The sequence below is a fragment of the Pseudopipra pipra genome, chromosome 2 (assembly GCF_036250125.1).
Source record: "Pseudopipra pipra isolate bDixPip1 chromosome 2, bDixPip1.hap1, whole genome shotgun sequence".
NCBI lineage: Eukaryota > Metazoa > Chordata > Aves > Passeriformes > Pipridae > Pseudopipra > Pseudopipra pipra.
Genome location: NC_087550.1, coordinates 71,374,529 through 71,401,206, shown reverse-complemented (window position 1 = coordinate 71,401,206; position 26,678 = coordinate 71,374,529).

Here is a 26,678-nt window from a genome sequence, read left to right as displayed (position 1 = left end):
TAACTACTAAAACCTACAGCAGAATTTCTGGGAAAAACAAACAAACAAACAAAAAAACCCACAACAGTGATCTCGCTGATGATTTATATCACCATTTCCATGATAATATAAATATTAATTTCCTAGTAAGAGTTGAAAAGCAAATCTCAGAGTAGCAAAGTCCAGGAATATTTCTGTAAGCCTGAGAGATATTTTATATAAACTAAAAGAACAGACAGTGAAAAAGAGTTTGGGAGAGGAGAAAGTAATGAATGTACATGTATCATAGCCCACAAACACAAAGCTGTTAGACAAATAGAAATAGTCCTTATCATCAATAACTTTTACAGATTTTTGCAAGTGACATTTATTGCTTCACATGAAAGTTCTTTAATTGTCCAATATTGCCAGAAGCCAAATAACCCAAGGTTATCTCAGTTAGAATTGAGGAAGTGCAATCCAAGCCACTAAAAAGCAGGAGTTTTACTCTAAAAGAGTAGGATATGAAAGAGCCTGAGTGATATCAGGCTTGTAGAGTTAGACAAGGTCAATATCACTGTAAACGTAGAAACTGTTATAATTTTGATTTACAATTTTTAAAAAGAGAGGAGTTGCAGGGAGATGTTGACTTTTCAACTTTACCACAGCAAGTGTCAGAATAGCGATGAGGACATAGATTACCTAATTTACAGCATTCTGCTCTAGCCATTAAGCTGTTAAACAGCATTATTTCAACTAATGGAAAACCATTAACTTTTTGGAGTGTCATTTAATGTTAGAAGAGCTGATCGCTAAAGAACAATTGAGTTTCTACAGCATATTTTTTATGGCTCTTAATTAGGGATATGTCCTCAAATAAACTCATAAAACCTATGTCTCTTCTGCTTAAAGTTCCTTAGGTCACAAGCTTTTAAAGTGCTAATAAATCTCTACTAGCTGACATCACTCCTGACTTTTCAGGTGAAATTTTCCTCCCAAGTTGTTATATTGCCTTCTTTGTTTCTGCATTATGGGGTATCTTGTTAATTTATACATTATAATTGTAAATCCATTGACCTTCACAGTGCTAAAAATATAGGGTTTCCAATGATCAACTATACCAAAAAATTCACTTTCAAATGATTACCTGAATGTCAGTATGTAGCCTACTATAAATAATAACAATTAACAAATAGTACAATACTTTTACTGTTTAATTGAAATTTACTGTGCATCTTTTCAATTTCAATAATTACACAGTGGAAGTACTACTTTAGGGGAACCTTAGGAAGGGTTTGCTTCTTTGTCCTCTTCCAAAACAGAGCTCAGAGGAACAAAATAGGATGAGTTTCCTAGAGTTGTGATCTGCATGGCATGCTGGATGTTTGTTGGAGGTCTATTTGATGGTGCAGGAATTAGGGTCTCCAGCATCCAAAGGAAAATAGTATTATCCATACTATCTCCTCTTTCTTTATAGTATTGGCTATAGTAAATAACATTTAAGTGATACTTTAGCCTAAGTGCCTTTTTTACTGGGATCATAATGAACTAGCGCCTCTGGTAGATAATGTATGTCTGAGGACTGATATAAGATTAGTATCACAGACAAGTGCAATATCAGCAATCTACTGGTGTGGTCAGTCTCAAAAAAAATGTCAGGAAGGAATGGGAATTCTACATGTCCCTTTCTACACACTGAGACTTATGGATGATCTTAAAACAAAAACAGGAGTTTATGACAGAGTTGGGTGGAAGGCATAGTAGAGGTCTAGTACTGAGAGCTGAAGCATTGCAAGCATAGGAAAGATTGTTGTTGCTCAGTTAAACCATTGCCTTCTGTTACAGTGTGTAGCCACTATTCTCATGACTCATTGAAAATGTCAACATGGCACAAAGAAGGCAGGAGAGAGGACAATGCTGCCTTGGCAGCAGATGAGGATAGCTAAATCTATTGGACTATCTGATTAAAGTGGCCAGGCAACTCTTTGACATAAGACCAACAACAGTATATCCTAGTAAATAGAGGTACTTGGTGTACCTTATTTACTCTGTTGAATGGTAGCCTTGAATGACTATTCTCGGAGCAACTGCAGGAAAGAGACATGCCTAGTTCTAGTGGAAAGGAACCTTCTAGTGGAAGGATAGATGGGTTGGAGCATCTACCTTTTGCTACTGATCCTATTGCACCTGCAGTCCTCGGGACTGGCTTTTCTGACCACTGTAGATTGTTAGCTAAGGAATGAAGGCTTCAGGTCTTTGGAATGGGCAGTATGATTTGAGCAGGCAAAAACTCAAAAAAGAGCTAGAGGATTCCCCAGGACTCTACTGATTCCAAAATTATAGGATGTGCCCAAAATGTATATACTATAGAATATCTATCTTTAAACTTGAAGTGGCATGAAGTAGTAAACAAGAAGTAGCACAAAAATTTCTAGCAAGCACTACCAGAGGAACATAAATTCACCACCTAGTTTAAAGGTAAGTATCATCTTCCCTCTGCCCTTTATATCTAACATTATTTTGAATACCTGAAGTTAAATCCTCTCCTGGTTGGATTAATGGTAACTAACCTTATGACTTTTATGAGGTCAGAATTTCAGTTATATAATCTTTCCTATTAGAAACTGGACAGGACACCCAATATCTCTTCCACATAACAGTTTTTTCTGGTTTTTTGTTTGGGTTGTTGGTTTTTTTTTGTTTTTGCTTTTCAGAGCATTTAAGGGTACTGTTCAGCATTACTAAGAGTTGTGCTAAGAGTTTTATTAAGAAATGATCACATTCATCTTTCAAGAGCAATGACAAACTGTATAGTCTCACAGCTGCAAATATTGAAGGCAACACTTACTTTAATACTCAAAAGTGTGAAAGTATCCCTTTTGTATTCAAAGCTTCTAAGCATGGCATATGAGAGGAATTTAACAAGATTTGATTATTCTAAAAAAACTGGAAACAAAAGGCAAAGTTTTAAATTTACACAACCTGAGAAAAAATGACCATAGTTATACTCATTTTGATCCAGTATAATAAAAATTGATCCTTCTACAGGAAGGATGACAGCAATTTAGAAAGAAGAAATTACTAAGTCTATATAGGTGATTGGCAATGTATCTCTGATATTTGGCTTCAGCTGGTGAAAATATCAACTTATTTCTATGAATTTACAGAAATATTGGTCTTCAAGTTATAAAACAAATGAAAAATTACAGTTATTCTTGTACCTGTAGTAACAAATGGCTTTCATTATTCCTTTCAAATGAAATCTGCTTTGATAGAGCAAGTCTGGCTGAGGACTTGCTCACATGCATAGAACCTTAAATGGTACAGGACCCAAATAAAAAAAACATCATTTAAAACTTGCACTCTTACTCTTTTGATCAATGGAAGTATACTGAAACTCTTTTAATCCTTTTCTGAAAAACATGCATGTCATGAGATTTTATACGCTCCTGTGTTTAACTTGAGAAACTTTTTTCTCCCTTTTTTTCAACCAAAAAGGCACTAGAATTACCCTTTTCCACTATTTTTTCCCATTCCAAAATTTCTACCTCAGAATAGTACAAACAGGTGGAGGGTAACAGACAAGTACTTCTTTGTACACTCAAAACTTTTTAATGAACAAATTACATTTTATATGCAACACTAAGAATTTCTTTTTAGTGTAATATAAATTTAAACAGCCTAACCAAAGAATTGCTGTTACTGTGAATCTAATTGTTACAGGCAAAACCAAAACATTACTGAAAAAAAGTACTTGTCATAGTTAAAATGGTTATGCACACACTTTCTGGTATGTACAACCTGGTGTTATGATTCTCACTTCAATATTTCCCTTTGTCTTAATTCTGAACCTTCACTTTTCCTGATGAAGAAAGAGGGGCATTTGCAACAATCCATCAGTGCTCAGGGACTTTTCCAGGAGGATACAAAATGAGATTTTCAAAAAGTAGATGTCTAAATATGACACTACTCTCCTTATATTAAGTAGAAAGAAATTGGTGCTTTCAAAACATATTTCTTATGAAAAAAAATGCTTCTTAATCCTTCTATCAGGTAGGTGTCTGATATATTACTGTCATAAGTAATGTCACTGTCGTTATTTCTCTCAAATAAATAGTGAACCTAAAGTGGTCATATCAAACATTGATGTCAAAGTTTAAAATTAATTTGCCTATGTTTCATTTTAGGCACACTCAGATATTGAAGACTCCTATGGGGGTCACAGGTACATTACAGGACCTTGTGGAGTGTTCTTCTTGAGGAGAGATGAGATTCTTCAGTGCCATTTAAGCACAGTTCCATTTGGCACCGTAAAGAAATGAACTGAATCTCACAGAATATGACTATATTATAAAAGGTAGATATATTAAAAAAAATATTTGAGTTCCTTTAAATAAGATCTTACTCTCGTAGGTTATGCTGTGGTGCTTACTGATGCAGAAACTGATATTCACAGAATATCTAAGACTGGAAGGGAACTCCGATGATGTCAAAGCAAGTCAAACTTTAAAGAGCTTGTGCAAGGCTTTGTTCAGTCAGGTCTTCAAAAACTCCAGTATGAATTTCTATATATTTCTACTCTTCTTGCTTCAGTTAATTCAATTATGCATTTCAATTTGTGTGTAACTGCATTCAGGCATGTGTTTCTTTATATAACAGAAACAAAGAGAAAATTCACAATTATATAGAGGTATAGTTTTTGGGATCAGTTTAGGTTCAGATACAGTTCTTCGGGGTTTTTAAGACTGTGATTCTTTCCTCTTCCTTATGTCCATTTTCTATTTCCAAAACTTTTGATATTTTTGAGGGGCAAAGAGGTTGTTTGATTTGTTTTTTCTCCATTGATATCAAGGCTTTACAGGTTGAAGTTAAGAAATATGAATGCTGGGAAGAAGAAATGAGAGAGACAGAAGAGATGGAAGAAGAACATATATTTCCATGAGTTTGCTTGGAAAAAGAATAAATTCCTCTTACAGTCCCTTTACAGAAAACAATTCCATTTTAAAGCACATTTGAAGAAACTGAGCAGGATGTAGATAGATCTACAGCTATAATGCACTTATTTTCCCAGGACCATAGGATAGTGAGGTTGCTCAGCTAATGGCTAGTCACAGGAACTCAGAGTTGTCACGAGACATTTTCTCAAAATCTAAAGCTTTGATGTTTAAAATACAATGAAAATGTATCTACACAGCTGTGACATCCAAATGTTCATAATTTCCTGTGAAGCATTCAGCATTAATTCTCACTAAAACAATAGGCCCTAAGATACAATGTGACTATTAGTACTGAGCTCAGAAACCTGAAGTTGTAACTACATTACTGAAAAAACACAAATACTTCAAAATAAGAATGGATTCTCTTGACATCTCAGGATTTTCATCCATATGTATTATATGTTTAAATTAACAGTCCCCACACTCTAGTAATTTCAGATTGTTAGTGTCAATAAATCGTCTTAGAACAAGTGTAATTCTAATTTCAGAAATATGTTCCCATGAGCCAATTTGTAATTATACAATCTGCCAAGGAAACCTAGGAAACACCATCTCCTTTAAAAAAAAAGTTTTGATAAAAATGAAAATACTATTTCACAGAACCACAAAATTTGACATTGTAAAAGACCTATTGAAATCATATAGTCCAACCTCCCTGTTAAAGTAAGATTAGTTACAATAGGTTAACCATAAAAGTGTCCTGTCAGGTTTTGACTATCTCCCCACATGGAAAGTCCACAACCTCTGGACAGTCTCTTCCTGTGTATGAGAACACTCATTGCAAAAGAGTTCTCTTTAAATCAGATGAAATATTATATTCTTTAATTTGTACCATCTTCTGTTATCCTATTAGTATTATCCTATCCTAGCAGTAGGAAGAATCTGACTCCCTCATCTTCACTATCTCCCATTTCATCACACATATTGACAAAATCCACCATGGCCCATCCTCCCTCCACCCCTTCCCCTCAAAGCCACCTCTGCTCTAGGCTGAACAGAACTAGATCCTGCAGTCTTTCCTCAGACGAAAGTTGCTGCAGTCCCTTCACTACCTTTGCTGGAATCACTATATTAAATTCTCTGTTGTACTAGAGAGCCCAGAACTCAATAGAGCACTCCAGATGCAGCCTCACCAATGCAAGTAAATGATCACCTCCTTCAACCTGATGAAAACATTCTTCTTAGTACAGACCAAATGGAAGAACAGCAGGGAGTAACAGTGAAGAGGGATGGATAAGCCTTAATAACCTCTCCATAATATTCCAAACCCAAGCCTCTGGCAAACAGTAAACCTCTGCAGGTGAGGAGACAAGTCAACAGATGGGTCCACCATTCCTCACAACAGAGAGTCTCCTACCATTGTTTACTTCTACTGATTCTGAATGGCTTGGGATCAGAGGCCAGAAACACTTAAATTTACAGAATTCCCCATTCCTCATCAATTATGAGGACAGTGAAGTTACTCTGTAACTGCAAGGCATTAGGTAGGGTAGGAGACTTCCTTCTGGTGTGAGAAGACACCAGCTTCATCATGACCGGAGTTTCAACTCTCGGACTTCATAAGCACAGGCTCTTCCTAACCCTCCACTACAATTAGAAGTTCTGGCTCTTGAAGCCTCAGACATGATCTAAACAGTCTCTGACCTCTCTGATGCTGCAGTCCACTGACTCGCCTCAGGAGTTCTTTTTCTTGGCAGCACAGCTCCTTAAGAATCACTCACCTTTTGCAGGCTAGAATGGGATCTGCCACAACCTCAGTAAAAGGCCTGCAGCTTGAGCCTTGCAGAGATGCATCCTCCTTCTGAAGCTCCATTCAGGTCGAAGAATCCAATCACAAAGGGACACTTGCTCCATCTGTGGACTATGAATTTTAGCAGATGACTACTACAGCTAAAGGCAAGTATGCTGGAAAGAAAAAGTTTATCTACCCTTCCTTCACATCTTGCTGCTCTTAGGGAATGGTGAAATGGAGAGGATGTTATTCTTATCCTTACCTTAGAGTGGCAGGAATATTTAATAACTAAGTTTTAATACTTAAATTACATATAAATGTAGAAAAGAAAACCTAGACACAGCAGGTAATTTGACAAATAATTAGTTACATTTGTTGTTGAGCAGGATATATGTTCAGTTTGGTTTTGGGTAACAGAGATAAGAAATTATAAATAAAGATAAGAAATTATTTCCCTTTATGGCTTAGGGCTTTTTATTAGACAGGATTCTAATCCTGGTGTTGAATACATATATAGTGAATAGCCACTGTAGTAAGTAAATAAACACTGTACTCAGACAGATGTTTACGTCAGTCACTTCTATGACTTTTAATAATACACAACTTACACTATAACTACTGCAGCTGATGAGCTTTAGCAATGTTTCGATGTATAAACAGAATATGTTTGCCTTCATTTATTTATCTGCGATAAAATCAAATATGATACACAAGTCTAACTCCACTTCTCCATTCATATGATTCCAATGAAGGAACCACTAACCTCATGAAGCATTTTCTGCATTGACTTCAACTGGCCAAAATCTAAACCAAGTTTAAATTTAAGAATTATTTCAGTGACTGATTATTATTAGTAAGTTTAATGTTTGGTCATCATAAATTTTATTTCATTCTACTTTTTTTTTTTAACAAATATTTTATATCTCCACTGTCTGCACAAATACTTGTAGGCCGTGGTTCATTTAATGTGGATAGACATAAGATGAGTCACTGAAGGGAGCCTGGGCCATCCCAAATTTACGCATTTCCATGTAAACAGCTATATTTGGTTACATAAATCTCATCCATATGGCATGCTTAGTTTTATTTCCTTTTCCATTGGGATCATTTTAGATTACAGTAGCTGTTTAAACAGTTGAAATGTATTGGCTTAATAGGCACTTTGGGGAAAATACTGGAAGTAGATAAATGTGTTAGACAGCAGGAGTTTAAGCATAGATAAGGAAAGGCCTAACCTAGAGAGCAGAGATGGCTGGAAAATGGAGAGAGGGAAGAGGAATAAGAAATGCAAAACATTATCATATTGAAGAGCATTCTGAGTTTTCAGGTTTCTTGGACTGAATAATAAGGCCAGACCTGCAAAATGATACTCTGTATTTCTCATTTGGGACAGGAAAACCCTGGAATGTGCATGTTATGGGTGTCATCATATGTAGTAATTCAGTTATGTAGTAAACCCACATCTAGGTTATTGTTTTCCTCTAAGAAGGAGTCAGACTCTTGAATGCTATTAATCTAATTGATAGAGTTCTGGATTAAAACAGATTTACAGAGACAAGGTGGTGACATACTAGTAACTTCACCATGTATATAAAAGTTTAAGACTGAATCATGTCAGTAGTCTTCAGAACTCCATTTTTATGGTGCTGACACAAATTTTGGAGAATAGCAAACTTTAAGCAATCCTCCATAATACTAACTAAGCAAATGAAATGTAAACTACCTGAGAATGTGCATTGTGAGCATGCTAGTAGTCTCCAATTCTATTTTAGGTTTATTGGTATTCCCTAGACCCAGAAATTACATTTCTATTTTGTCCCAATTTGCTCTTTGTTTCCAATTCTATCTAGTCAGTACTGAATGCACCTACCTTCTCAAGAAGTGTGTCTAATCCACCGTGCTACCTTTATAAATTGTCTTTCTCATAAGGCTTTGGGGAAAAAACAAGAAAGTTTTATATCTGTAGCCATAGCCAAATAAAACCATAATAGATGACAGCATCTTTACCTATGCAGATGAGACAGTCTTCACATACACTACAGGTAGATTCAAGAAAATGCTGATTAAATGCTCTATTGAGGATCACTCTGGTTTCAATATGTGTTTCTATTTTATCTCATATTCTTACCACACATATGTGCCTATTTCTTCTGTCATTTCATAGATACAGAATAATCCTGAGAAACACACTGATGTTGGGGAAAAGAATGACTTTTCCATGGGAATGTCTATGGTAGATTATTTATTTTGGATATGAGGCATGCAAGAATCAATAATCCAAAACTAAGTGAATCCTCCTAGGCTTTCTTCATACCCTGTGTTGAGAAAGAAGCAGTTTTGGAAGCTGATTCTGATAACTAATATTAAGACAGGGCCATCTTCTGCAGCCACTCTGACCCAGGACCTGTCCTGAGTGGCCACTGGGTCTATGCCCAGGCTGAGAGATCAGCTGCTGCTTTCCTGTTTTCAGGTTCAACTAGCAGTGATGCTGAGCATGTATCCCAGAGATACACACAAACACATAGAGGACACAGACAGAGCCTGTCACACAGCCAGACTATGGGTTGCCTTTAATAGAACCACATTTTCATGACTCACACCAGGCACAAGCCCAGACAGCTACACCCCTTCCTCTTGGGCTGGCAGAGGCAGGAGATCACTAGTGTAGCACACACGTGCACTCTCCAGGTTCACAAGCACAAGCACAATTCACGGATCCCCCGAGCACCATGGTGGCCACTCTTCCTGCCTGGCCCCCTGTTACACTTTGGATTTTAAGCTACAAGCTGCCCAGAGCAGACACATTTATTTAAGATTTTTAAAAAGCCTTTTGGTTAGTTGTAACCTCGAGTTCATGTCCAGAGAAAACGCTACTATGCTTTCTCTAAGAGAATCTCTTTTCCTTTAGTGAGAAAAAATCCAGTATCTCACAAGTCCCTGCCTGGATCCCCCTTACCTGCCCCACTCATTTGTGACTTACCAGCAGCTGGGTGCTCACTGCAAACATGCAGCACTTACACACTTATCCCATGGGCACCCCACACTCACAGGTCCCCATTAAATACTAGCACAAATCCTGCCTGCCTGCCTGTCCATTCTCAAACCTGGGCCCCCTACTTGCTGGTTGGTCCAGCTCAGAGTTTGTCAGTGAATACACAAGCAAATTCCAGACACACCTGGCTTGAGTAGGACACAGACACTCACTTTTGTCGCCCGACACCAGGCACATGGGCGAATGGCACTTGCAGTCCCATTGAAGCCACTGTTGCTAAGCCCATCATATGATATTTACTTCCCCTGGTCCCCCCCAGTAGCTGGTTGCCTTTGTCTCCACTGGGATAGAATTAATTTTCTCTGTACCAGCATTGTACTAGTTACTCATCATCATGGCTAGGCTTCGTGAACGAAGATTTGGGTACTAGTTACTAGAAGAAGAAGAAAAAGAAAAGAAGAACAAAATTAAGTCTATCCCAGCCAAAATCCGAATACTGGTTTTGGGAAGAGACACTTCTTCCTGCCCCAGTGACTGAACTCCAGGAACCCCACTGGCTCCAGTAGCTGACACCACAGGCCAGGAGCCCAGTCTGACTCCAGGAGCTGGCACCCGCTCCGCTCATGCTCTTCCCTCCAGTATCTGGTACCAAGTCTCTGCAGCACTCACACACACAGAATAGATAGTGAGATTATGCAGGCACAGAGTTAAGAAAAGATTTAATAAGCAAATATGAGAAGAGAGGACAAACTGTGGTGATCAGTTGCAAGGTTTAGTCAGATAAGCACACTGGCCAGCTGTGATTAACATGCCACTAGCCCTGGTTTACATTCTTCATTTATTCCTCTCTGCTCACTCTTCCTCTGCACATTGCACATTCATACCAACCCCTTCCAGCATCCTCAAGCCTCAGGTTTGCATCCTTATGAGTTGCAAAGCGTCAGCTTGCCTGCAGTTTCTTGATACTTCATCAACTAGTGTGACTGACTCATTGTTTCTGCTCACTGTCTTTATAAATGTTAACTAGACAAGGTTTTATGACCATCTGGTTTGCCTCTCCCTTTCTTTATCCACTCAACTGAAAAAATAAAACATTTTTACACCCCACATACTCTTCAGGTCAGTGACAAGGTTTGTTCTTATCATGACCTTTCTTGTAATTTCTTGTTCAGGTCTGTCTTTGCATGTTCTGATTTACGACTCCTTTGACCAGGTACCCCTAGAGGAGGGGACACTCTCCTTCTACATGCCTTTACAGATTGCTTTGATGTAAGACATTTTTCACAGCATGTGATAAATTACTCTTTAATCACATCTATTTTTTGAGAGGGCTATATGAAGTAATAGTTGAGTACTCTGAAGACAGTAATGGATGTGGAGGGTGCTGCAGATCTTCCTCAGATCGGTAGGAGCAATGATATAAAGAGTGCCTGTATTCTATTACAGAGCAGTCTTGGTGCTGAGTACATCAATAAAAGAGAGTAAAGGGCCACTTCAAGCACTGGAGCTCTATGCTGTTAGCTCATATTCTGCCTCTGTTCTACACTGCTCCAAATATCTCTCTCTTGAACAAATTTATTACAGAAGGGGGTAGCTGTAAATAGTTGTGATTGTGAGCCAGTCTGTTCTACTTCATCTTGGAGACAGGCATCAGTCTTTGTCTCTCTTTCATTTAGTGCAAGAGCTGTTAATTACTATGTCCAGGTAAATAATGCTTTTTGCTGAGCTAAAACAGGAGTGGGAGTTGAAATATTGGGTTAGAGAAGGTCAATGCAGTTGCATACTGAACGTGATTCTAAAGATGACAGTGGAGAACTATAAGAGTAGAGAGGCTTTGCCTTCCTACTTCCGGCAAGGGCAGGATGACAGGATGACAGGAATCCTCCAGATTCAGGAATATCCCAGGATGTCTAAACAACTCAAGACTCAGAGATCTGTGTTTGAGGCTTTTTGTAAAGAAAAAAAAAGCTATAAGGCTGTAAGCTGTGTAATTTTCAAGATCTGAGCTTGATCTTATTGACAGGAGAGGTGTCAGATATCTTCCTCCAATTTCCATGCCTCACTCTCACTCTCACAGTGACAATACTTAATTAATCCAAATTTAATTAATTTAACCCAAATAGCATCGCCAGTACCTGGTATTAATGATGTGAAATATTGAGCTGTCTGTCTGTTGAAGAATTGACCCTGGAAAAATCATTATGGGATGTTGATTGAAATACAGATCATCTACTGAGCACCATAATCTTATGAAGCTTTCCTAGAATTACTAAACTTTTCCAGGTTTTTAGTTCTACCTTACAGGGAATATCTTTTTATCCATACTGTGATCCATTATTTCATAGGCTTTGTATTATTTCTGGGTGATGAGATGCAGGGAACAAATAATTCTGTTAGGACTTTAAGTCAAATGAATGTCAACAGGTATGATCACTGAGTCATTCATGGAGTATTGGGTGTAAATTTTGTGTGTGAGATAAAAACACACATCATTTTATTTCATTTATGATCTTTACATAGTAAATGTTTATGTCTGTTTATATCTACAATTATTATTAATTGCATTCATGAACAAATAGGCACCCTTTGAATACAATTAATTTGAGATTCTTCTTTTAGGAAACCATGAGATAAATTTCTGCCTAGAATTAAAGTCCATTTATTTCTTTTCCTTGAAAAAAAGGGGATACTATGGTTACTGGTTTAGGTGTAAAGACATGAGTTTCTTTCTTGGATATAAAGGTGTGGAAAGCAATACAGAGAACACAGAGGAAGAAATAAAACAAAATCCACAAACAAAACCAAAACCTGACACATAAGGAGATTCTTCTTGAGAATTTATATTTGTATAAAAAGTTGGTCTTTGTTCAGCCTAACATCACCTAATATGAGCATAATATCATAAACTCTTATTGTATTTCTACGAGTTACGGTGGTTTTGGTGTGTTCATATAAAATACCTGTTTCATATTAATGATTTGACTTTGCATTTTTCTTAACTTCTTTGTTTTCTTCTTGAAATGTGAAGAATAGAAGGTGTGGGCACACCAGTGTTCTACAGATGCAAAAGTATTCTCTCTGTTTTGCTGTTAATACATGATATAAATTGTCGGGGTTGAGGACGAAAAAAGCTATGAGAAATGGAAAAGAGAACAGGAGATTTGTCAAGAGATCTGTGGAGAATGAGAGTCCTGTATGAAGCAACTGAGGTGTTTAACCCCAATGCGTCTCAAGTTTTTACTGTTATGTTCAAGAGTTCATTGTATTTTACCCTCAATTGTACTTTAAAACAGTTTTTATGAAATTTCCCCTGGTTCGATGTACCCTTTAATCCCGGTCCCTTACTGGCTCCTGCTTGCTGCATTGTAGTAATTCCTTTTATGGTCATGATCCCCTGTACCAGCAGTGCCAACCCCTATTTTCCCTTTTATGGTTGAAATTTGCATGCTCCTCCCTGGTTGCTCCTCTCTTTCTTGCTGTTTCCACCCCAACCCTATATAAAGCCAGTGCTCCCTTAATAAAGTGCCATTTTCTGCAACCATAGCAAGAGTGGAGAGTCCCTTTTTCCCTTTGGGACCGTGTCAATAAATCCCTACATAAGAATGCTCTTAATTTTATTCATAGTCCTAATAAGTCATTGGAGAGTAAGAGGGTCATCTGAATGGCTGTTCAGGATACATTGAAAATAAGAGGTGAAGTATCCATACTCATCCATTCTTGTAATGAGACACGTCAGTGTGTTATTACAATGTAATACAGTATACATTGCAGAGATTATACTAGATAAAAAATTAAATTAAGTGGTCAGTCTAATTATTTAAGGTATCAGTAAAACATAGTTGCATTAATAATTCACAAGAAGTAGTGGTTCACTTTGCCTGACTGAAAACAATTACACTTTTGGAAACATCTGATTATTTATAGTTCATAGAATGTGCCTTCATGATGATAAATGATACCTTATTACAATACTTTCCAAATGTTTTCTGTATTCATTGTATCCAAGTTTTAAATGAATCAACTTCTCATTATGTTGTAGCATCATTAAAACACTGAAACGTTGCTTTCCTAGCAACAAACTTCAATCACAGAAGTACAGGAAAGAGACAGTAAAGCAATTTATTCTTTAAGACTTCCATGTGAGACAATAAAAAATAAGATAAAAAAAATCACATAAATAGCATTTTTTTTAACAGACATTTATAGCTTTTCAGTGAAAGAACTGCAGTTCATATTTATTCCATTGAATTTTTAACATTTAATTGAATGCCTAAATTATATGGGAATTTACCCTAAGCTCCCCCTTTTCCTGATACTAAAGTGAGAACCTTCCCTAAAGGTAAATAAACTAGCTGAATATCCCAGTAGTACACTCAAATGCCTGTCTTTTTCCAGTGAATACACACAAAAAAAAAAAGGACCAAGAAACAGGGACCTGAGATCAAATATTTATTAGATTTAGAGAATACTTCTTTTAAAACTTTTAACAGATTTGTTTTATGAAGTGTATAGCCCAGAAAATGTGTAACCTTGCACCTGAATTGCATGGATGGTCACACGTCAAATTCAAGATGGTAAAGATGTACCCAGAAATTTATCTACACTAGCAAGTAGTATAGAATTGCTCATGGCCTGTTTTTCATTGTTGCTGACAAATAATAATAGAATTATAGAATGGTTTGGGTTGGAGGAGATCTTAAAAGTCACCTAGTTCAACCACCTTACCATGAACAGGGACATCTTCCATTAGACCAGTTTGCTCAAAGTCCCATTCAGCCTGACCTTGAACACTTCCAGGGATGGGTCATCCACAACTTCTCTCGGCAACATGTTCCAGTGCCTCACCACCTTCACAGCAAAGAATTTCTTCCTAAAATTTCTTCTAAATCTACCCTCTGAGTTTGGAGATATTCCCCCTTGTCCTATCACTACATGTCCTTGTAAAAAGTCCTTCTCCAGCTTTTCTGTAGGCAGCCTTTACATACTGTAAGGTGCTATAAGGTCTCCCCAGAGCCTTCTCTTCTCCAGGCTGAAGAACCCCAGCTCTCTCAGCCTGTCTTCAGAGGAGGTGGGTTCCAGGCCTCTGATCACATGACATAGCCTGTGCTCATACTTCTGAATTTTCTTCTCCTCCAAAACAGTATTTTGTACACTGGGTTATGATCTGCCCTTTGCCTATGCTTTCTGGAGCAGTGCTCGTGTGTTGGACAGTGGAAAGTATCTGTGTCACACGAGAGAGAAAAGCTGGCAACCATGTGGACAATGAAACTGCATAGATGACTGCAGAAAAGTGCTTGAATTCATTCACATTCTCATCCTGTTTCACTTGCTAGTACAAAAGCAGTCTAATATGAAAGCATTAGTACAAAACTCCATACTGTATGTCTTTGAATTTAGAGGACCACACACAAATGAGGCATCTAAGCTCACATTAGTGGTCTTAGTGGAGTCTGGGGAGCTGATCTGAGCTGTATACATTAGGACTAGCTGAATAGCTTCCTATGCTGCAGTGATAATACATATTTGGTCTCCACTGACTGCAGCTCGAACTTAGATGCCTCTCTAAGTGTTCTCACTGTCCCTGCCAATCTGAGCTGGGTGAGGGGCTGCAGGAGGTGTGGGGTGTTATACTTTTGCCAGGCTGTTTGTGACTGACAGCTGTTCCAGGGCTTCCCCATGTGGGTCCCAGGGGCTGCCATGAGGGACACGATGCCACCCCACCTCCGTGAGGTTCAGCCCATCGCTTCCCCCTCCACACACACACACACACTCTCTCTCACTCTCCCCACAAGGTGGTTCTGACCCAATAATAACTGATCTGGTGTCTAACAGAGACAGATATTTTTATTAATAATATTTTAGTAATCTTAAACATTTATAAAACTAATTTTAGCTATTTAAAGCAAGTATTCTCCTTTTTATTCTAAGAATTATTTTTAAAAAAATCTAAGGAATGCTAATAAATGTATCAGTAATCAGCAATTTTTTCTCAGATATTAAGTACATTGGATTTATGCACACATAACCCCCCTGAACTCATTAGACCTGCTCATGCAGTCAAAGAGAAGGAGGTAAATCTATATCTACATTTATTTTTGAACTCACAGATTTAAGTAAAAAATTTCATATGTGCAATCCCATTCTTCATAACCTACAACCTTATAAACTTATAAGCTTAGAGTTTACAAATTTCTCTTCTCATATATGGATATTTAGCAAATACACTGATTTAAAATATTATAATTCTATCTTTCACATTCTTTAATCGTAATATCTACATGATTAAACCTTTACAGTATAAGAAGATAAAAAATATTATATGATTAATATTTCTTATTGGACAAGTAGCTCATATATTTGAAATTTTATGATTATGTTATATATTATAAATATATTATAGATGTGATTATAATTTATTTTTTCCCATATATGATCGTCGCCTTTTTTTTAAACTTTATGTTTTTTTATGACACATGCCCCTAATATCAATGTATAAAGGTCTCAGAAATGCTCAAAGAATTCATACAAAGATTTTCTTAAAAGGCTAAATGATGTGATAAGAACTACTTTGAAAATATTTATTATTTTCTTCTGCGTGATGACTGACAGGACCCATGGAATCCTTATTAATTTGAACAGCTTGGGTGACCTTTAGAAATTCACATATTCCTATTAGATATGCCTGTATTGAACTATTCCTGCTTCTTCATCAAAATTTACTTATTGATTGCTAAGACCAATATAGCATTTTTTCTGTAGCTATGACATGAATTCAACCAAACTTTTTTACAGTTTAGCTGTCAAAAACTCTGTATGTAGATGTTGTGAATTTTGAATGTATGTGTTAGATTAATGCAAAATAGTCAGTCCGAATAACCTCTATTTTCAAATAGATTTAAGAGCTTTAACGAGGCACATTTTGGGTCCTAATGCTCACCTTTCATATGTCTTTTGGGCATGTGAAATTATCCATGTTTTGTCTTCTTAAATAAGCCAGAAACCACCACTAGAAATAGGAAGATGTGGTCCCTTTTATCCTATCATTTTATTGAATTCCATTATTTTCTAAATGTGTCCTTTACAAATATCATACAGAATTCTATCTTTCTGCCTGTAATATCACTTGAAATATTTCTTTTCATACAGTATTTCAGACATACAAAATATCCCCTTCATCTCTAAAATTGGTGAGGGTTTTTGCACTTTTTTAAAAATGGACTTATATGACTAAATTAATTAATAATAGTAACAGCAGACGTACTTCTAATCAGTTGCTGTCAGAAGAGAGAAAAACTATTCTATTATACACTAAATAAGAATACAAAAATCAAAACAGAAAGGTGATCTCACATAAGAAGCTGCAAAAACCTTAGACACTAAGAATCAGTTCTCACAAACATCAGAGACTATTTTGCAGGATTATCTTCTAAAGTTATAGCACATAATAAATTGCAAATTTACCTAGACAGAACATATTTAAGCTGATGAAAAACTTAAAGAATCTACCTAGTTGTCAGTGCTTAACAGTTGCTGCTATTATTATTATATTTTTTAAAAAGTGTTATTTTTAAAAGGAACATTACACTATAAGTACGTAAAGACTTAGAAATATGTGCGCACCTTTCGTTAAGCAGCTGTTAATCAGAGATTTTTAGCTGACATGGAGGCGTCCGAGTATAAACAAAGTATTTGGAGTCTATAGTGTGTTTCATCTTTGTTTAAATAATATTAGTAGACATGAGAATTGAGCACATATCTAAAAAAAATTAAGCAAAAAATGAAAGCAAAATACTAATAGCAAAGTAATATTATAAATATAATCATCAACTCTGTAAGCACAACCCCAAATACATCAGGGTTGCAAAATGGAACTTCTGACAGGTATGTGTTAGACTAAACCACTCTCACCATCTTGGCAATATTTCTTATTTGTCCCTGGAAAACAAACAAAGAATTGTTTGTTAGATTAGATGTGATTAGATAGACAATCTACCCTGAGTTCTGGTTGCCTTACAGAAATTCATCTCAGTGTCAAAATGAAATCCTTAAATGCCTCTGATCATAAGCCAGCTTCATATTGTTTTCTAAGCACAGTTAGTCACTTTTTGTAATTGGTAAACACAGCCAAATAGACAAAAACCCCAACCAAACACAACCAAAACCATATGAGCAAAATATACAATGCAAAAAAAAAAAAAAAAAAAAGAGCCAAATAATGAGTTTTGTACTATTCTTGTTTGATTTGTTCTTGTTTTGTGCATCCAAGTAATAATATTCTACCTAAATGGGGCCTGTTTAACTTTGAAAACATATATGCTGCTTAAAACTTAGCTTGATTCAAAGTAAACCCTGCAATTAAAAAAAAAAATCACTTTGAATTTCAGTTAAAAAATCTTTAATTGAATGGAGAAAAAAATTTAAAAAAAGAACTTATAAGGAATACTGTTATTATCATGGCTGGGCTTCACGAACGAAGATTTGGGAAGGCTCTATCCACATTTGCTACAGGCACGCTGATGGCTTATGAGGCCAATACGTGACAGACATATCCGATTGCAAAAGGCACAGCAGAAAGACTCCTTAGATGGTGTAATCTGCAATACACGGTTCTTTCTGCGTTGCCTTTTTTCCTCGATGGTGATCCTGCGTGCGTTCTCAAAGGAGACAGCTGCGTTATAGATGGTGTGTCTCCAGGCTTCCCGATTTGAGGCCAGAGTAGACCAGTTATGGTGATCAATATGGCCAAGGCTCAGATGTTGTTTCAGGGAGTCCTTGTATCCTTTCTTCGGGGCTCCTCTCGTGCGGCAGCCAGTGGCAAGTTCACCATAAAGCAGGATCTTAGGGAGGCGGTGGTCCTTCATCCTTGAGACGTGCCCTGCCCATCGCAGCTGTGTTCTCAGTAACATGACCTCAATACTTGTGACGGCTGCTTGCTCTAGAACAGATGTGTTGGTCACATAGTCTGACCAGTGGATGTTTAGGATTGTGCGGAGGCAGCGTTGATGGAAGCGTTCTAGGAGACGCAGGTGATGGCGGTAGATGACCCATGATTCAGAACCATACAAGAGAGTAGACAGCACTATGGCTTTGTAAACACTGATCTTGGTGCTTTTCTTCAAGTGTTTATTACGCCATACTCTTTTGTGGAGTTTTCCAAAAGCACTATATGCCTTTGCTAACCTGTTGTCTATCTCTCCGTCGATCTTACCATCTGAGGAGATGAGGCTACCAAGGTAATTAAACTGCTGGACTGATTTGAGCTCCGATTGGCCAATGGTGATGTGGGGATGATGGGGGACTTCCTGAGGTGCAGGTTGATGGAGGACCTCTGTCTTCTTTAAGCTGACTTCCAGCCCAAAGAGCTCAGCAGCCTCAGCAAAGCAGGATGTTAAACGCTGCAGGGCTGCTTCTGTGTGGGCAACAAGGGCGGCGTCATCAGCATAAAGCAGCTCCGGGACAAGATGGTTTAAGGTCTTAGTGTGGGCCTTCAGTCGCCTTAGGTTGAATAGACTTCCATCAGTACAGTATTGAATGTAGATATCGTCCTGATCATCGAGGTCTGCTGTGGTCCTTTGGAGCATCATGCTAAAGAAGACGGTGAATAGGGTAGGAGCGAGAATGCAGCCTTGTTTCACACCATTCTTAATTAAAAAGGGCTCAGAAAGTGTGTTGCCATATCTGACTTGGCCGTGCTGATCCTCATGGAGTGAGATGATCATTTTAAGGAACTTGGGGGGACAACCTAAACGTTCCAAAATCTGCCACAGACCTTTTCTGCTCACAGTGTCAAAAGCCTTGGTGAGGTCGACAAAGGTTACATAGAGACCTTTGTTCTGAAGCCTTGGAGTACACAGAGGTTTGCCGGTCTGGTTTGGGGAGGGGGGGGGGGGGTGGTACCAGGCAGGCTGTGGGGGTCCTCGGACTGGAGGGTGGTCAGGTAAGTAGTGTGTGGGAAGATATGAGGATACATGGTGGGGGGAGGACAAGATCAGGGTGGATAATAGTTTCCTCTGGGGCTTGGAGATCTTGGCTGGGCTGGGGCTTGGAGAGGTCCTCGAGCCCTAGGTGGGTACGGTGGCCAGAACAGTTTCGCTCGTTTGTTTATTTTTGGTTCACCCGCGGCTACTACCCAGGTTTGGTATGTCCTGGATTTATTTGTTACATCCTGAAAGGTTGATCAGGACAAAGGGCTGATCCTGGGTGCTTCCCTGGGATTGAATATAGACAGATGGCAGAAAACTAGGTAGTGTAAGACTTGACCTAATCGTTTTTAATAGTAGGAATGCAGCCTGTATACCCCTATGTGGTTGCGAGCTATACTGGCGATGGTACATGCCTTCGGTAGGGTCGCCCATGCCAGACAGGTCAAAACTGTAGGGTCGGATACAATAAATCTGTGGGCAGGATGAGCTCATTAGCCTTCTGGCACTCATCCTAGGAGAAGGACAACTCTAATCCCAAACCCGGGCAGAACTGTTATTATATTATTATAGAAATAAGGAACTACAGTTAAAGAATTACATTTTTCTTGAGTGAAAAAAATGCAGTCCTAGAGAAATATTTTCATTATTTCAGATATACACTCAGCTTCAGGAAAATATTGGAATGCTCTTTAAAAGTGCAGCTTTTCATTATTAAGGGTGTTTATTTACATGTTTTGCTTTGAGTATTTCATGTCTGTGTATCAATACATAATATTCCTCTTCATGGTACCTAATGAGTCATCATAACTGAACTATTTACTAAATATCTGACATTATTTTTGTTTGATTTTAAAAATCACCAAATACAGTGCCAAATTATTGCTGTTATACAGGTCTTATGTTTCGATTATAAGTTACCCTTTTTTATGTTGAAATCATGCAATTACTACATCATTTCTTTGAAATCTTTTAGACAGGTCTATTTAAGAGCCTTCAAAAGTGGAAGACTGAAAAGATGGAAACATGAGGGATGAGGTTTCACTGTAGATTGAGGCTACTACATTTAAGTGTTCATATTTTAGTGTTTAAACCAGAGGTTATAAAGATTTAACAAAGTTTTAACCAACTTATTGCAATGTCTAATTACTTGAATCACTGTTTGTTCTCTACATTCATTCAACAAAATAAGGGCTTTTTGGATTAAAGATCTCTCAATGCTCCTTTTATTCCTTAGTCAAAGCTCTTTTAGTGTCAGCAGGTAATCATAAAAATGTTACATCTTATTGTTCATTTCAGTATCTACATCTTTGAAAAAATAGACTGAGTTTAATAGTAGTATAGTATTGAATATAATACCAAAAAAATATATATACTTTAGCCCATGAATTCTCAGTAAATATTCTAAAGCATTTATACAGGTAATACATGACTAAAGGATGAAAGAGTATTTTTAATTCAACTGTGCATAGGATGGTAAGCAAAAATTTCAGATCTAGTGATTCCAGATACAATAATGTTTTTGAAAAGCATACATGAAAGGCACTTTTTCCAGAAGGAAAACCTGAATATAATCTGGCAGAATTCCTTGCATATAAGAATGTTTAGTCAATATGATGTAAGAACTTAAGGAGTGAAGCAAAGCTGTATTTTTGTCCACATCATATAATTTCAAAGCGTGATACAAGTGCCACATCTAAGGGGTAATACACAAACTCTTCTATCTTTTCAGTGTGGTACAATCCACAGTAATCTACTAGAAAATCAGACCTTGAAGGTCTAATCCAAGGTTAAAATGAATAATAATAAAGATCATAATAATTAGTGCCTAGGAGCCAGTGCCATTTAAGTACTCTGCTTCTAGAAAAACCACTCTCAAAGGAAATGAGTCATAGTGATATAACCTCAGGTATGTTATAGATACATCTTTTTGATATTTTGAATTGGTGATCTGGTTAGCTATAGCAAGAAAATACCTCTGGGCTTTGTAATTTGATTTTGGGATGTTAGCTTTGTAAATATATTGTCAGTTTTTAACATGTTACATCAGGTAGAAAAAGTACAATATTATATACATCTGTTTTTTGTTCCTGTAGTGTATTTCTGAAAGAGTTAATACGTAAATCTCTCAGAGAGAGTGTCTACAGAAACTGTTCTCCTTATCTGGAGACACCACAGGTACCTTCAACTGTTACTTGAAACAGTTTGTGTTGTCAACAATGATACAAACTATTAAGAGGAAAACAAAGCCTGTACAATTTAAGAAATTATCAAAACAAGCATTAGGAGTCACCACTTGAACATTTTGCTGGATATAAACTGTCAGACATGAGCAATGCTAGGTACTTTTTGTTCTTTTACTAGACAGAAGGTGTGAGGGGGAAGGAACCATAACTAAACACGTGCCATCCTTTGGGTAAGTTGTAACTGCCTTAAGGAATTTTTATTTTACATTTCAAAGTGTTTAGATATTAGAGGTTTTTTTCAAAAAATCTGATTCCCAGAAATAAAATATGCAGTGAGCAATTTAACTGCATTTTTAAATAAATTTCCGAGTAAGCATCCCAAGCTGAAACAATAGTATATTTTTATTGGCTTGATTTTTTTTTTTAAACAAATAAATAAACCAGCAGAGTTTACTTTAAATGGTAAGTTGACTTACAGTATACCGTGAATGACAAAATTCTTCTATTCATAGGAAAAATAATGAAAACAAAAGCTAAAGGTAAGGCATAAGGTCAGTTCATTCAGGAAATATTATAAAATGAAATACAGGGTAGAGAAGAGAGCATGGAGAATAGGAAAAATTGCTGAAGTGAAAGTTAAGTATCTGCATATTACCTGACTGCTTTTAAAAAGAAAGCTATTTATCACTTCATAAATAATATCAATTGCCTCACAGACTAAAAAAAACCACCATACTAAGAGTACACGCAGAACAAATCATGAGTTACAACAATTTAAGGATATATCTGTTACAATCTCCACTCCTGGTCCCTTAGGGTGAGATTATAGGGTTTAACATTGCAATAAATCCCTCCCCTGGCCCTTGCTCCAGCTTGGACTTATCAAAATACCGCAGTCACTTAGGGTTGTACCTTCTTCAAGAGGAACCTTATCTATGAACCACAGTCTCTTCAGAGGAATACCTGCTGTGGCATAGATTTATCCACAGTCAAAGTTTCACCTGTTCCAGAGTGCCCTTATCCATGGGTAAATTGATCAGAAGAAAATTGAGCCTTAAATGTTTCATGTTAAACTTTTATTCTCAAGCTTTCTACTATATTAAAATTCAGTGTATGAACCTTAATTTTACATGCTCATTTGAATCCCTAAGCAATATATTCTTAGAATACAGTATCTCTAACTTAAATTCTCTACCCAGGGTCCAGCTTTTCTTTTCTTATGACTAACTTGATTTAAAATACAACAGGTGTATCAGCTGATGCAGATTTGCTTTTCATTTCTTTAATCAGTATTATTTACAATGCAAGCTGCTGTCTGAAGAAAGGGATAATAATTTAACTTTATTATGTTAAATATTACAGAATTTTTTTCTTAAAAATGTATTATCTGTTAATAAAGTTATGCAATCTTTGATTTACATTAGCTTTTCAGAAAGTTTATGTAATTATAATGATCCTGATTAATTGGGAAAATGAAATCAAGAAAGTATCTGCTCTTCCCTTATTAGGCAGTTCTGACACTGAAAATCATTATAATTATAATTTCTCTACCCGTATGATTTTAACTCTGCAATATATTCACCTTGGCAAAAGTAAAATACTGTTTTGACAGTGGATACAAAAAATGTGAGATTCAGTTCCACTACTCATTAAAAGTAAAATAACCCTGTAAAATATTAATAGAAGGTAAATATTTAAGGGGGAAAAAAATAGGAAACTTTTCATTGGAAACAAAAGCATCCTAGAAAGTTAAGATTTGCAACTTCTAAAAATACTTTGTTAGTTAACATGACAAAAAACCGGTAAACAATTCTTCACCAGTAAGCTCACTGAAAAAGCAGTTCATGTGCAATAGGTACAATATGTAATCAATTATAAGAACTGTCTAAGGAAAAGTGATTTTTTTAAAATGAATAATAGTGTCGTGTTGTGTTATTATTCTCTTCTTTTATTGTGTGGTCTAGTCTAGAGGTGAGAAAAAGATTAGCAAGGAGTTTAGACAGGCTGAAAAATAAAGCTTGGCCTTGAAATTCTTTGCAAGTGTTTTCCCAGAATAAACATTTCCAGTTAGTAAAATGTGCACCAGATAAGTTTTCAATCTTGAGTACACTTATTCTATTTCTTTTGCTTTTTATTTTTAACTGGAATTAATTGTTCATAAAAAATGATGGATTGACTTCCCCAAAAGTGAACACTTAAACCTAGTACAGGCAACAGATAAATTGGTTTTCGATCTCCTGTAAGGCATATATTACAGTCCTCTAGAGACGGAAGAGAGAACTTATTGTATTTTAATATTGCTTAAAAAATATATTCCCAAAATTTGATTCAATCCTACAATATAAAATGCTATTAGCTCACCAGATCTCTTGCAAAATGCTAAGCAAACTAGTGAAGTTTTGCTTTATCTAAGAATTGAACCACAAATGTCTCTTTGATTGTGCTTATCTTCAAAAGTCAACTTTACCTTAAATGTGTGCATGAAATTGCATTGATCAAATTGAAAATGAATTGATCAAACAGAGTTTATTCTTCAAGTCATAAGAATTCACAAGAGTTACAACCCAATGGGCGCCTTTTTCCCCAAGGTTAATAGTTAATAAAATAATTACAAGTAAAATAATAAAAAATTACATTGTTAATCTCTGTGTTCATACACTCATGCTTAAAAATGCATATTATATATGAATATAGATAAATAAGTGGAAATTTCTAAGTCTGTACAAAATCTAATTTACATATATTCTGTTTTACGCCCTGGGCCTGCTCTACAGATTTAGGGGGAAGGTAATTTGATTGACTCTGGGCAGTCAGTAGGAGAAAATTCTCAGGAGGTTCAATAACAAACTTCTAATTGCAAACTTTAGAACATTAAGTTAAAATAAGGTACTTGGCAAGTTTTAAAGCAACATCCAAACAAAGTAAGGCACTTCTCAAATCACTGACTTGGCAAACTCTAATTTAGCAAACTTTAACTTATCCAGACACAACAAGGTACTTACTAAGGCATTTACTAGAAGTTTTTAGTCTGGCTTACAATATACTTTGAGAAGAAGAAGCTAGGAGAAGAAAGAGAGAGAGAAAGAAAAAGAAAAAGAAGAGAGAAAGGTATACAGTCACCAGCCTAGGACCCATCATGGTCTCAGATGCTTTTAAATCCAGGGCAGTGGAGCACACGACTGCACACACGTGTCGCCACCTTTTTATCTGCTCTGGTCTCCTAAGGCCCTCTGCAAGGGGCACCTGTGCTTTAATTTTCCATGCAGGGCCCGCAAGGTCACCTGGTGACATTTTGGGTTTTTTGACATGAGATGTGGTTGGCCCATTTTGGGACTGGATCAGAGGCTGACTAAGGCTCCAGGGAGTGCGGGATGCAGTGGTGCACCGTCCCACTGCAGCAGGATTCCCTGTGTGGAATGTGGTAAAACAACTCAGTGATCTATTTTGCAAAGCTATCAGTGGTGGACTGAGAGGTGGTGTCCTGCTGCTTTTGGTGTTGAATTATGCTAAAATGAGTCTGACTCCTTGACCCCAAAGTTAAACATCCTGATAGTGAGGTAAATGTGTGGCGGACATGGTAAAGTATTCTTATCTAAAAATGCTAAGCTGACACAGTTGACTTGGACACATATGACTGACAGCCAATTGCTTTATACTGTAAAAGTCAAGTCCCACTTTCAAGAGGCAGGTTCTTCTAACATACCCCTTCTTCGAGTGTGTCTTCCTCTCTTGGATGGGGATGCCCCTCAAGGTTACTCCTCAAGGATGAATGAAAGAGATTTGCACACAGTCATTGATATGGATAACATCAATCATTACTTAATAATTTTTTCTTTTTTTGCTAGCTTTAATATAATTTCTTTGATATAGTACACTCTACTATCTAGTAGTTTTAGTTTCCATACTGTGTAATAAATAATTCTGATTAAGATCTTTTTGTCTAATCATTTATCATAATAAGTAATTAATTTTCATATAAATATATATGATTTGACATTCTTAATCCTGCGGGACAAAGCTGTACAAAGGTTCAGTCATATTTCTGTAATTGCATAGATTTAAACAATTGACACAGTCTGGGGTTAGGATTGGATCCAGCCACACCTCCTCTCTGAGAAGGAGTTTAGAAAGCGAGGGGATCCTTTCTGCACCTCATGACTCTATGGGAAAGCTTCACTAATGAACTTTGCCTGAAGCTCTCACTCCACCCATGACACCCACTTACACAGAACTTGCCCTGCCCGTCCATCTCCTTCCCCCACTTTCCATCTGGTGTTTTGAGCCAGTCAGTCATTCTTCTGGTCTCCTACATTCTGTGACAAGCCTCCCATAAAAAAAAATGGTCTCTCATACAGTTAGAAGTCAAATAATAGATATATAGATTACAATATTATCTAATTGTTCGGATTGAAAATATTAAAATAATTGCAAAATTATTATGTAATAATAATGACAACATCTCTTTTTATTTTCTTTGAATGTTATGCCAGTCGAAGTCAGTGAAAGCTATGGATAGAAAACAAATTTTATGCCTCACTTGAGAAAGCAATCAGGTATGCTGAAGATAAGGAGTCTGTGGAACACTTTGTAGAAACGTATTAGGCTATGAATATGTGAAGAAGGGAAATGCATAAATGGTAAAGATAATTTTATGAGACCTTTCTCCTTTCCTCCCTTTATTAGAAAGACTCCAACTCTTAAAGAAGCATATGTAACTTTCTCATATTTTAAAAGTATATATTTTTCTTACCCCCTGCACTATATTACCCTCAACAGAAACTAAACTAGAAATTCCTGCATATGTGGTGTACAATATTTAAAAGTTATCACTCTATATGGAGTTGATAAACTGAAATAATATCTTCAGCTATGAAATATAAATATACTTTTTAA